Consider the following 13,297-nt stretch of genomic DNA (forward strand, 5'->3'; position numbering starts at 1 on the left):
TCGCTATTTTCTTCTTCTTTTTTTTTTCTATTTTCTGGGAACATTACGATTTTTGTTGTCGTGAGCCGTTTTGTGCAGAAGGGTACGACGCAGAATATTCTGGAGATGGTTAACTTTTAAAACATTATTTCGACTGTTTAACCATAAGTTACGTAAACGGTCGCCGACACGAGGAATGCCCAGGAGGTCACCCATCCTAGATCTGCCATCGCGCTGCGGAACGCTTAACTTACGGTTTCTGGATTGGGAGAGAGCCACGTGTTGTCCATCGGCGCCCGCTCCACACGTAACTCGAGGGATATCATTATAAACATCCACTCAATCGGGTGCGATCATACGAGCACTATGCAGCAACCCATCCTCATCAACTCCGAAGTTAAGCGTGCTTCGGCGAGAGCAGTACTAGGATTGGGTGACCCCCTAGGAAGTACTCGTTTGCACCCCTTTTCGTGTTTTTTTCCATTTTTAATTACTTGTTTGACAAGCGAATTTCGGCTCAAATCATCTGAATCTCGATCAGGACACAGATAAAACATGTGAAATCAATGTAGCACGGGCACTCCCTGTGTAATGCCCGAGATTTGATTCTGTTAATCTGAGATTATTGATTAAGAATTGAGGTGATTTATAGCCGGGGCCATTTCGAGACCAGATTGGGCAAAACATATGAAAGTACAATGTTTGGACAGAACTGTTGGCGCCCGAGCGGTAGGAAATGACCGCCCGAGCGCCAATGTTCAATAAGAATACCATTCGGGTAGAACCTGTGGCGCCCGAGCGGGTAGAAAATTACCGCCCGAGTGCCAATGGATAACAAGCCGAGTACCGGGCAGAGTGTTCGGCGCCCGAGCGGTAGTTTATAAACCGCCCGAGCGCCGACTGAAATCAGGGAGAATGGGACACATATCTTTACATGCATGAGATATATATATATAAGTTTCCTTCTTCAGAATTTAGCAGGAAGAGTCAAGGATTTCTCTAAGAAATCCTTACGCCTTTTAGCGTATAGATTTGTGATTTGTGAACGATCCGCCCGTCCGATTTTGAATCCGACTTCAGTACTGTGTTCCTAATCGACGCAGGCTTCAACTGGACGTAAGTTTGCTACGTTTTGATCTGATTTGAAATTATGATGTTGAAGGAATCGGATATGATTCATATATGATGTTCTTGCGATATTAGACATTGTATAATCGAAACCGGACTGGAGAACTATATCATATGAAATTGTTATGATTTTCGGAGTAGTTTGGAGTCGATTTGATATCAGAATTGAATTGTTATCGATTATGAGATATTGGAAGTGATATCTGACTAATAGGGTATTGTTGGGTATATCGATATGTACTGTTATGCCATCGATAGTGAATTAGATTGAGTATTGAGCATAACAGATTTGATTGGAGTAATGTATTGATATTATACTCCTCGATATTGTTATTGCCAGATTGATATTGTCAGGCTTTGAGTTCGAGACTTTGACAGAGTCAGAGTGACAGAAAGAAAGGTATAAATTAATGTTGAGTTGGGATTGCACAACTCGAGTGAGGTTTGACTCGAGTTTCCCTAAATCACATACCTAGTTTACTGCATTGATATTTGTAGTTAATGAGATTGATGTTTGTAGTCTATTGATTTATAGCCACTGGATATTTTGACTACTGATTCGTTTAGTCATAGACTGATTCGTCTAGCTATCGGCCGAGTTGCCTAGCTACTGGCTGATTCGCCTAGTCATCGGCTGATTCACCTAGTCCCTGACTGATTCGTCTAATTATTGGCTGATTCGCTTAATCCTTGACTGATTCGTCAATTCTGTGGCTGTTTCGCCCAGACACTGGATATAGGAATTATATCGATGCCGTTTAGGGTTGGGTCATTCCTATCGACTGAGATTCGATATAATTCTCAATATTCAAAACCGGGATCCCTAGATTAGGAATGAGTCAAGTCTGAGACGACGCGTTGTTTGAGTCAAGTCTGATACGACTAGTTGATTTACAGTTTTGATATCATACATGTTTGTTGATTGGCTGCATGTGAATGATATTTGTTATATGCTTTTGTATATGTTTTATATGATTGCATGTTTACATTGTTTATACTGGGATTTATTCTCACCAGATAACCTGTTGTCTTATTTTGTATGTGTGCATGACAACAGGTGGGACAGGCTCAGGGTCGAGGAGATGAGGAAAGATCGTGATTAGAGTGGAGGCTCCGGACTTGGATTAGAGATAGGGTTGGACACTTGATATTAGCTGTTAAACCTTAGTTGAATAAATGTATGTGGTACAGGACTTGTACTTTTATACTGAGATGTATATACGTTTTATTTCACTACGTTCCGCATTTTAAAAAAAATTTAGACCCTGTTTTATAATTGATTAATTAGTCCCAATGATGATTAAGAACATGATTAGCGTCCGGGCCCCCACAACAGGTGGTATCAGAGCAATAGATCCTTTAGACTGAGATAGAAGCTAGTGAGCGGGGTAGATTGAGTTTTCTTTACTTGCTTGTGATTGCTAGTATGCTTTACTGCTTTATATAATACATGTTACTTGACTTATCTGATTCGATTGTGTAATATGTATTATTGGAAACGAATTTGAACCGATTCTTGATCAGCAGTAAGATGATCGGAGGAAGGACTGAATTGAAACAGGTTTGTTGGATTGGGGTTACTAATCCTTTTGATATTCAGATATGCCTCCTCGAAGAATACCAGAACAGGGTAGCACATCGAATCCTCCAATGGATGTTACAGCCACTCCAATGGAGACATTATTGAAAAGGTTTCAGTCGTTCAAACCACCGACACTGAAGGGTACTGAGACATCAGTTGAGTGTGAAAGTTGGTTAGATAACATTGAGATGCTGTTTGATTCACTGGAGTACAGTGATGAGCGCCGAATTAAATTGATTGGGCACCAGTTGCTTGATGTTGCAAAGAACTGGTGGATTACGATGAAGAAGGCCTTGGAGCATCGGGGTACGACTATTACTTGGGATGTATTTAAAACTGAGTTTTATCAGAGATTTTTCCCAGTGTCGTACAGAAAAGACAAGGGGGCGGAATTTGCCAATTTGAGACAGGGTCAGCTGAACATTGAAGAATATGTGACCAAGTTCTCTACCTTTTTGAAGTTTGCTCCCCATGTGGCTGGAAATGACGAAGCCGTTGCTGATCAGTTCATCAATGGCTTGAATCCCGATATATTTACATTGGTGAACACAGGGCGACCGAATAACTTTGCTGATGCCATGAATAGAGCAAAGGGCGCTGAAGCGGGCCTGATAAGGCAGAGAGGAGCTGCATCTGTTCCCCTAGAATCGAGACCACAGCAACCACCTCCCCGATTTGAGAGTGACAGTAGCAGTGGTAGAAAGAAAGATTTTCTGAAGGCTAGAGGAAAGCATTTTGAGAAGTCTGGCGGCAGTTCTGCTAGCTCCAGTGGTTCCGAACAGAGTTATACCGACGTTTACTGCGGAAATTGTGGAGGGAGACATTCCACTGAGCAATGCCAAGGAGTACTTGGTAGTTGCCACTTCTGCAAACAACAGGGACATTTTGCCAGAGTGTGTCCACAGAAGGGTTCTCAAGGATCCCAGAGAGCCGAATCATCTGGATCAGCGGCACAGTGGAGTAGACGATCAGCTGCTGTTCCTTCATTTCAGCCAGCACCATCTCAGTCACAGCAGAGGCCAGGAGGAAGTCAGACAGTTGGCCAGCCTCCTAGACAACAGGCCAGAGTATTTGCTTTGACTGAGGAGCAGGCTCAGGAAGCACCAGATGATGATGTTGCAGGTAACTGTTCTTGATGTAGTTATCCTACTTTTGTATTGATAAATACGGATGCTTCCCATATGTTTATTTCTGAACGATTTGCATTGAGTCATGCATTGCCTGTTGAAGCTTTATTCTACTGTAGTGTATCTCTTGACTAGTTGGGGAGAGTTTTTATATCAGTGAATTCTGTAAAATATCGTATAGTAGGATGAGAATGAGATTGAGTTAGATCGTGTGGTAGCTTGTATTGTACTAGTGTTGTCTGGTTTTGAGACTGCATTACTGATATTGATATGCTGACCAAGTACAGAGCTACCCTAGATTAGTTCCAGAAGATGGTGAAAATCAGACCTGAGATGGCCAAGGGATGAATAGTGAACGATAAGGATTCTAGATTGAGAATTCCTTTGATAATTCGTACTATCTATAACTCGATTATTACAGAAAGGAACAGAGGGACTCCTTATGTATTCAGTTGATTTACTGAAGTTGAGTCTATCATTGGCTGATTTACCAATGATAAGAAAGTTAATAATGTTTTCCCCGATAAGACTTCTAATTCGATTCCAATCAGAGAGATTGATTTTAGCCTTGATTTGATATCAGAAACAGATTGCATCCTGATTGAGACAGATTACATTCAGGGTGTGTTATATCTGAAGATGATATATCTGTTGAATTTAGCAGAGGTAAACCGGAATTAGTTGGCCAAGGTGGATATCAGTGTCAAACATTTGCGGTTTATGAGTTTAGCAGATCAGTACCGATGAGTGATGTTTTGAATCTGATTGAAGCTTGCTGTTGTTTTGAATCTAGGTTTGAATCAGGTAAGTAATACTGCCTTGTATATGAATAACCAATCTGTTGTTCCAAATGTTTCAAATTTAAAATGATAAATATTGCCAGACAGTGTGCAATAACTTATTCAGTATGCATTTTGATAGTTGAAAAGATGTTGATAGAAACAGATGAGAGTAGATGTGACAGAGTTTGTACTGGAATGTCTAATTACCTACAGATAAAGACAGAAAGATAGAAACCAGGAGATGGGTTATACCGATTATTGATACTTAAATAGAAATGAGAGTACATTTCTATGGATTGGTGACGAAACTATCGAAATTTTCCTAAGACTGTGATGCGATGTGATTATGATTATAATTGATAGAATGCTTGAATATGCATATATTAGGTGTACAGGATGATGTACAGATAAGATCAGACGATCAAGAGTTATGTCAGAAGAGTGATTAGACTGCATTGAATGCCAAAATTGACTATATCATACCATGATTTTCGGTTGATTTTGTATTTTTGGCAGAATATATTATAAACTCCTTCACCTATCGTCTATAGATTGACGGATAGTCGGAGCAAACTATCCAGATATCGGAGAATATCCAAGAACTGTAGTGCTGGATTTTAGCACTAGTTGACATGATTTATTGTCATTTGTGAATTATCGTACAACCACAGCTATCAGACGAGTATTGAAATGACTTCTTTCGAAGCGTTGTACGAAATGAAATGTTGATCCCCTCTTTATTGGGATGATATCTCTGAGGTTCCTGATATCGACCTGGCATGATCAGAGATATGACTGAAAAAGTGAAGCTGATTTAGAAGAAAATGAAGGCAGCTCAAGACAGACAAGCCAAATATGCCAATGTCCGACGACGACCGTTGGTATTTGAGGCTGGAAACCGAGTATTTTTGAAAATTTCACCTTTCAGATGAATTGTCCGATTTGGCAAAAAAGGGGAGTTGTCTCCACGATAGATTGGGCCGTATGAGATTCTTGAGAAGATAGGAGATCGTGCCTATCGACTCACTTTACCGCTTTCATTATCCGGAATACATGATGTCTCTCATGTAGTTTTATGGCAGAAGTACATGCAAGATACTTCACATATGATTCAACCAGACGAAGTTGAATTGAATGAGACATTGAGCTATTTCGAAAAACCGATTCTGATTATTGATCGTAAAGAAAAGTAGCTCAGAACGAAGACTATTCCACTTGTGAAGATTCAGTGGAGTCGTCATGACATCGATAAAGCTACTTGGGAAACTGAGTCTGATATGAGACAGAGATTTCCTGAGTTATTTCACTGATGTGAGTATTTTGATTCAGCTTCTGCTATACATTTCTTTCTGATATCTAATTTGATTGCCTGTGATTTCGGGGACGAAATCAAATCTTAGGGGGGGAGAAATGTAATGCCCGAGATTTTGATTCTGTTAATCTGAGATTATTGATTAAGAATTGAGGTGATTATAGCCGGGCCATTTCGAGACCAGATTGGGCAAAACATATGAAAAGTACAATGTTTGGACAGAACTGATGGCGCCCGAGCGGTAGGAAATGACCACCCGAGCGCCAGTGTTCAATAAGAATACCATTCGGGCTGAACCTGTGGCGCCCGAGCGGTAGAAAATTACCGCCCGAGCGCCAATGGATAACAAGCCGAGTACCGGGAAGAGTGTTCGGAGCCCGAGCGGTAGTTTATAACCGCCCGAGCGCCGACTGAAAATCAGGGAGAATGGGACACATATCTTTACATGCATGAGATATATATATATAAGTTTCCTTCTTCAGAATTTAGCAGGAAGAGTCGAGGATTTCTCTAAGAAATCCTTACGCCTTTTAGCGTATAGATTTGTGATTTGTGAACGATCCGCCCGTCCGATTTTGAATCCGACTTTAGTACTGTGTTCCTATCGACGCAGGCTTCAACTGGACGTAAGTTTTGCTACGTTTTGATATGATTTGAAATTATGATGTTGAAGGAATCGGATATGATTCATATATGATGTTCTTGCGATATTAGACATTTTATAATCGAAACCGGACTGGAGAACAGATATCATATGAAATTGTTATGATTTTCGGAGTAGTTTTGGAGTCGATTTGATATCAGAATTGAATTGTTATCGATTATGAGATATTGAAAGTGATATCTGACTAATATGGTATTGTTGGGTATATCGATATTGTACCGTTATGCCATCGATAGTGAATTAGATTGAGTATTGAGCAGAACAAATTTGATTGGAGTAATGTATTGATATTATACTCCTTGATATTGTTATTGCCAGATTGATATTGTCAGGCTTTGAGTTCGAGACTTTGACAGAGTCAGAGTGACAGAAAGAAAGGTATAAATTAATGTTGAGTTGGGATTGCACAACTCGAATGAGGTTTGACTCGAGTTTCCCTAAATCACATAACTAGTTTACTGCATTGATATTTGTAGATAATGAGATTGATGTTTGTAGTCTATTGATTTATAGCCACTGCATGTTTTGACTACTGATTCGTTTAGTCATAGACTGATTCGTCTAGCTATCGGCCGAGTTGCCTAGCTACTGGCTGATTCGCCTAGTCATCGGCTGATTCGCCTAGTCCCTGACTGATTCGTCTAATTATTGGCTGATTCGCTTAATCCTTGACTGATTCGTCAATTCTGTGGCTGTTTCGCCCAGACACTGGATATAGGAATTATATCGATGCCGTTTAGGGTTCGGTCATTCCTATTGACTGAGATTCGATATAATTCTCAATATTCAAAACCGGGATCCCTAGATTAGGAATGAGTCAAGTCTGAGACGACGCGTTGTTTGAGTCAAGTCTGATACGACTAGTTGATTTACAGTTTTGATATCATACATGTTTGTTGATTGGCTGCATGTGAATGATATTTGTTATATGCTTTTGTATATGTTTTTATATGATTGCATGTTTACATTGTTTATACTTGGATTTATTCTCACCGGATAACCTGTTGTCTTGTTTTGTATGTGTGCATGACAACAGGTGGGACAAGCTCAGGGTCGAGGAGATGAGGAAAGATCGTGATTAGAGTGGAGGCTCCGGACTTGGATTAGAGATAGGGTTGGACACTTGATATTAGCTGTTAAACCTTAGTTGAATAAATGTATGTGGTACAGGACTTGTACTTTTATATTGAGATGTATATACGTTTTATTTCACTACGTTCCGCATTTTAAAAAAAATTTAGACCATGTTTTATAATTGATTAATTAGTCCCAATGATGATTAAGAAACATGATTAGCGTCCGGGCCCCCACACCCGGATTTGGGCAAAATTGTTGCCTAAATAGATTGTAAACGGGCAAACGAACGAGACTCATTACTCCGCAATGAGCTAGCGAGAGTTTAGCCGAATTCTTTCTCTAAGACTCTCTAATTTGCAATTTTCCGCTTCTGTTGAACTTCCGTTTCCTCGAGAAATCCGCTTAGGAAGTTTGAAATTCGATTTTGGTTCTATTTTATCATATCCCAGGCATAATAATAGCTTTGCATTCGTTATTTTCTTTTTCTTATTTTTTTTCTATTTTCTGCTAACATTTAGCGATTTTTGTTGTCGTGAGCCGGTTCTGTTCTGAAGGGTATGATGCAGATTACTCTGGAGACGGTTAACTCATTAAAAATAATTATTTCGATTGTTTTAGCCTTAATTTACGTAAACGATCGCGACACAAGGACTGCTCAGGGAGGTCACCCATCCTAGCTCTGCCATCGAGCCAGAACGGTTAACTTCATTGTTCTGATTGGGCGAGTGCAGTGCCGCGTGTTGTCCATCGCCGCCCGCTCCACATGTACTCGAAGGATATAAGAATAAACATCCCACTCAATGTGCGGTGCGATCATACCAGCACTAATGCACCGGATCCCATCAGAACTCCGAAGTTAAGCGTGCTTGGGCGAGAGCAGTACTAGGATGGGTGACCCCCTAGAAAGTCCTCGTGTTGCACCCCTTTTTGTATTTTTCTATTTTTGGATTACTTGTTGACAGACGATTTTCGGCTCAAATAATCTGAATCTCGATCGGGACCAGATAAAACATCTGAAATCAACGTTGCTCGGACACTGCCGGATTTGGAAAAAATTGTAGTCTAATTTGATTGTAAACGGGCAAACGAACGAGACTCCTTACTCCGCAATAAGCTGGCGAGAGTTTAGCCGAATTCCTTCTCTAAGACGCTCTAATTTGCGATTTTCCGCTTCTTATAAACTTTCGTTTCCTCGAGAAATCCTCATAGGAAGTTTTAAATTTGATTCTTATTCTATTTTATCGTATCCTAGGCATAATAATAGCTTTACATTCGCTATTTTCTTCTTTTTATTTTTTTTTCTATTTTCTAGGAACATTTAGCGATTTTTGTTGTCGTGAGCCTGTTCTGTGTGGAAGGGTATGATGCAGATTATTCTGGAGATGGTTAACTCTTTAAAAACAATTATTTCGACTGTTTTAGCTATAATTTACGTAAACGGTCGCGACACGAGGAATGCCCAGGGAGGTCACCCATCCTAGCTCGGTCATCGCGCCAGAACGCTTAACTTCGTGGTTCTGATTGTGCGAGAGCAGTGCCGCATGTTGTCCATCGCTGCCCGCTCCACACGTACTCGAGGGATATAAGAATAAACATCCCACTCAATGTCGGGTGCAATCATACCAGTTATAATGCATCGGATCCCATCAGAACTCCGAAGTTAGTGTGCTTGGGCGAGAGCAGTACTAGGATGGGTGACCCCTTGGGATGTCCTCGTGATGCACCCTTTTTCGTGTTTTTCTATTTTTGATTACTTGTTGACAGACGATTTTTGGCTAGAGTTAAGCGTGCTTGGGCGAGAACAGTACTAGGATGGGTGACCCCCTAGGAAGTCCTCGTGTTGCACCCCTTTTCGTGTTATTCCATTTTTAATACTTGTTGACCGACGATTTTCGGCTCAAATCATCTGAATCTCGATCAGGAAAAGATAAAACATGTGAAATAAACGTAGCTCGGAAACTGTCGGATTTGGACAAAATTGTAGCCTAACTAGATTGTTAACGGGCAAACGAACGAGAATCATTACTCCGCAATGAGCTGGCGAGAGTTTAGCCGAATTCCTTCTCTAAGACCCTCTAATTTTCAATTTTCCGCTTCTGTTAAGTTTCCGTTTCCTCGAGAAATCCGCTTAGGAAGTTCGAAATTCGATTCCGGTTCCATTTTATCGTATCCCAGGCTTAATAATAGCTTTACATTCGCTATTTTCTTCTTCTTATTTTTTTCTATTTTCTGGGAACATTTAGCGATTTTTGTTGTCGTGAGCCGGTTTTGTGCGGAATGGTATGACGCAGATTACTCCGGAGACGTTTAACACATTAAAAACAATTATTTCGACTGTTTTATCCATACTTTACGTAAACGGTCGCGACACGAGGATTGCCCAGGGAGGTCACCCGTCCTAGATCTGCCATCGCGCCAGAACGCTTAACTTGACGGTTCTGATTGGAAGAGAGCAGTGCCGCGTGTTGTCCATCGCCGCCCGCTCCATACGTTTTCGAGGGATATAAGAATAAACATCCCACTCAATGTCGGGTGCGATCATACCAGCACTAAAGCACCGGATCCATCAGAACTATGTAGTTAAGCGTGCTTAGGCGAGAGCAGTACTAGGATGGGTGACCCCTGGGAAGTCCTCGTGTTACACCCTTTTTCGTGTTTTTCTATTTTTGATTACTTGTTGACAGACGATTTTCGGCTCAAATCATTTGAATCTCGATCGGGACCAGATAAGACATGTGAAATCAACGTAGCTCGGGCACTGCCGGATTTGGACAAAATTGTAGCCTAATTTGATTGTAAACGGGCAAACGAAAGAGACTTATTACTCCGCAATGAGCTGGCGAGATTTTAGCCGAATTCCTTCTCAAAGACCCTCAAATTTGCGATTTTCCGCTTCTGTTAAGCTTCCGTTTTCTCAAGAAATCCATTTAGGAAGTCTGAAATTCGATTACGGTTCCATTTTATCGTATCCCATGCATAATAATAGCTTTACATTCGCTATTTTCTTCTTCTTTTTTTTCTATTTTCTGGGAACATTTAGCGATTTTTGTTGTCGTGAGCCGGTTTTGTGCGGAAGGGTATGACGCAGATTATTCTGGAGATGATTAACTCATTAAAAACAATTATTTCGACAGTTTAACCCATAATTTACGTAAACGGTCGCGACATGATGAATGCCCAGGGAAGTCACCCATCCTACCTCTGTCATCGCGCCAGAACGCTTAACTTCATGGTTCTGATTGGGCGAGAACAGTTCCACGTGTTGTCCATCGCTGCCCGCTCCACACGTACTCGAGGGATATAAGAAAAAACATCCCACTTAATGTCGGGTGCGATCATACCAGCACTAATGCATCGGATCCCATCAGAACTCCGAAGTTAAGCATGCTTAGTCGAGAGCAGTACTAGGATGAGTGACCCCTGGGAAGTCCTCGTGTTACACCCCTTTTCGTGTTTTTTTATTTTTTAATACTTGTTGAGAAACGATTTTCGGCTCAAATCATCTGAATCTCGATCAGGACCAGATAAGACATGTGAAATCAACGTAGCTCGGGCAATGCCGGATTTGGACAAAATTGTAGCCTAATTTGATTGTAAACGGGCAAACGAAAGAGACTCATTACTCTGCAATGAGCTGGTGAGATTTTAGCCGAATTCCTTCTCTAAGACCCTCAAATTTGCGATTTTCCGCTTCTGTAAAGCTTCCGTTTTCTCCTGAAATCCGTTTAGGAATTTTGAAATTCGATTCCGGTTCCATTTTATCGTATCCCAGGCATAATAATAGCTTTACATTCGCTATTTTCTTCTTGTTTTTTTTTCTATTTTCTGGGAACATTTAGCGATTTTTGTTGTCGCGAGCCGGTTTTGTGCGGAAGGCTACGACGCAGATTATTCAAGAGATGGTTAACTCATTAAAAACAATTATTTCGACTGTTTTAGACATAAGTTACGTAAACGGTCGCGACACGAAGACTGCCCAGGGAGGTCCACCCATCCTAGCTCTGCCATCGCGCCAGAAAGCTTAACTTCATGGTTCTGATTGGGCGAGAGCAGTGCCGCGTGTTGTTCCTCGCCGCCCGCTCCACACGTACTCGAAAGATATAAGAATAAACATCCCACTCAATGTCGGGTGCGATCATACCAGCACTAATGCACCGGATCCCATCAGAACTCCGAAGTTAAGCGTGCCAGGGCGAGAGCAGTACTAGGTTGGGTGGCCCCCTGGAAAGTCCTCGTGTTGCACGCCTTTTCGTGTTTTTCTATTTTTGATTACTTGTTGACAGACGAATTTCGGCTCAAATCATCTGAATCTCGACCGGGATCAGATAAGACATGTGAAATCAACGTAGCTCGGGCACTGCCTGATTTGGACAAAATTGTTGCCTAATTTGATTGTAAACTGGGCAAACGAACGAGACTCATTACTCCGCAATGAGCTGCGAGATTTTAGCTGAATTTCTCCTCTAAGACCCTCTAATTTTTTATTTTCCGCTTCTATTAAGATTCCGTTTGCTCGAGAAATCCGCTTAGGAAGTTCGAAATTCGATTCTGGTTCCATTTTATCGTATCCCAGACAAAATAATAGCTTTACATTCGCTATTTTCTTCTTCTTATTTTTTTTTCTATTTTCTGGAAACATTTAGCGATTTTTGTTGTCGTGAGCCGGTTCTGTGGGGAAGGGTATGAAGCAGATTACTCCGGAGACGGTTAACTCATTAAAAACAATTATATCTACTGTTTTATCCATAATTTATGTAAACGATTGCGACACGAGGACTGCCTAGGGAGGTCACCCATCCTAGCTCCGCCATCGCGCCAGGACGCTTCACTTCATGGTTCTAATTGGGTGAGAGCAGTGCCGCGTGTTGTCCATCGCCCGCTCCACACGTACTCGAAGGATATAAGAATAAACATCCCACTCAATGTCGGGTGCGATCTTACCAGCAATAATGCACCGGATCCCATCAGAACTCCGAAATTAAGCGTCCTTGGGCGAGATCAGTACTAGGATGGGTGACCCCCATAGAAGTCCTCGTGTTGCACCCCTTTTCGTGTTTTTCCATTTTTAATTACTTGTTGACAGACGAATTTCGGCTCAAATCATCTGAATCTCGATCAGGACCAGATAAAACATGTGAAATCAACAAAGCTCGGGCACTGCCGGATTTGGACAAAATTGTAGCCTAGTTAGATTGTAAACGGGCAAACGAACGAGAATCATTCTTCCGCAATGAGCTGGGGAGAGTTTAGCCGAATTCTTTCTCTAAGACCCTCTAATTTGCCATTTTCCGCTTCTGTTAAGCTTCCATTTCCTCGAGAAATCCGGTTAGGAAGTTCGAAATTCGATTCTGGTTCCATTTTATCGTATCCCAAACATAATAATAGCTTTACATTCGTTATTTTCTTCTTCTTATTTTTTTTTCTATTTTCTGGGAACATTTAGCGATTTTTGTTGTCGTGAGCCGGTTCTGTGCGGAAGGGTATGACACAGATTACTCCTGAGACGGTTAACTCATTAAAAACAATTATTTCGACTGTTTTAACCATAATTTACGTAAACGGTCGCGACAGGAGGACTTCCCAGAGAGGTCACCCATCCTAGATCTGCCATCGCGCTAGAACGCTTAACTTTATGGTTCTGATTGG

At 41.2% G+C, this 13,297-nt stretch overlaps 3 non-coding genes and 3 pseudogenes across 3 annotated transcripts; all 6 read left to right on the top strand.

Annotated features, from left to right (window-relative positions):
• Positions 1-8,456: 8,456 nt before the first annotated feature.
• LOC142514257 (5S ribosomal RNA) lies at positions 8,457-8,575 on the top strand. Its single transcript, XR_012810159.1, has one exon. It is a non-coding gene; the product is annotated as a 5S ribosomal RNA (ribosomal RNA).
• Positions 8,576-9,260: 685 nt separating this feature from the next.
• Positions 9,261-9,378, top strand: LOC142511950 (5S ribosomal RNA; annotated as a pseudogene).
• An 803-nt stretch (positions 9,379-10,181) lies between these two features.
• On the top strand, positions 10,182-10,298 carry LOC142511723 (5S ribosomal RNA; annotated as a pseudogene).
• A 680-nt stretch (positions 10,299-10,978) lies between these two features.
• LOC142510591 (5S ribosomal RNA) lies at positions 10,979-11,096 on the top strand (annotated as a pseudogene).
• A 682-nt stretch (positions 11,097-11,778) lies between these two features.
• Positions 11,779-11,897, top strand: LOC142515092 (5S ribosomal RNA). The gene has a single exon (XR_012810953.1). It is a non-coding gene; the product is annotated as a 5S ribosomal RNA (ribosomal RNA).
• Positions 11,898-12,578: 681 nt separating this feature from the next.
• LOC142508970 (5S ribosomal RNA) lies at positions 12,579-12,697 on the top strand. Its single transcript, XR_012807165.1, has one exon. It is a non-coding gene; the product is annotated as a 5S ribosomal RNA (ribosomal RNA).
• Positions 12,698-13,297: the final 600 nt, after the last annotated feature.

The sequence above is a fragment of the Primulina tabacum genome, chromosome 10 (assembly GCF_025594145.1).
Source record: "Primulina tabacum isolate GXHZ01 chromosome 10, ASM2559414v2, whole genome shotgun sequence".
NCBI classification, from domain to species: domain Eukaryota; kingdom Viridiplantae; phylum Streptophyta; class Magnoliopsida; order Lamiales; family Gesneriaceae; genus Primulina; species Primulina tabacum.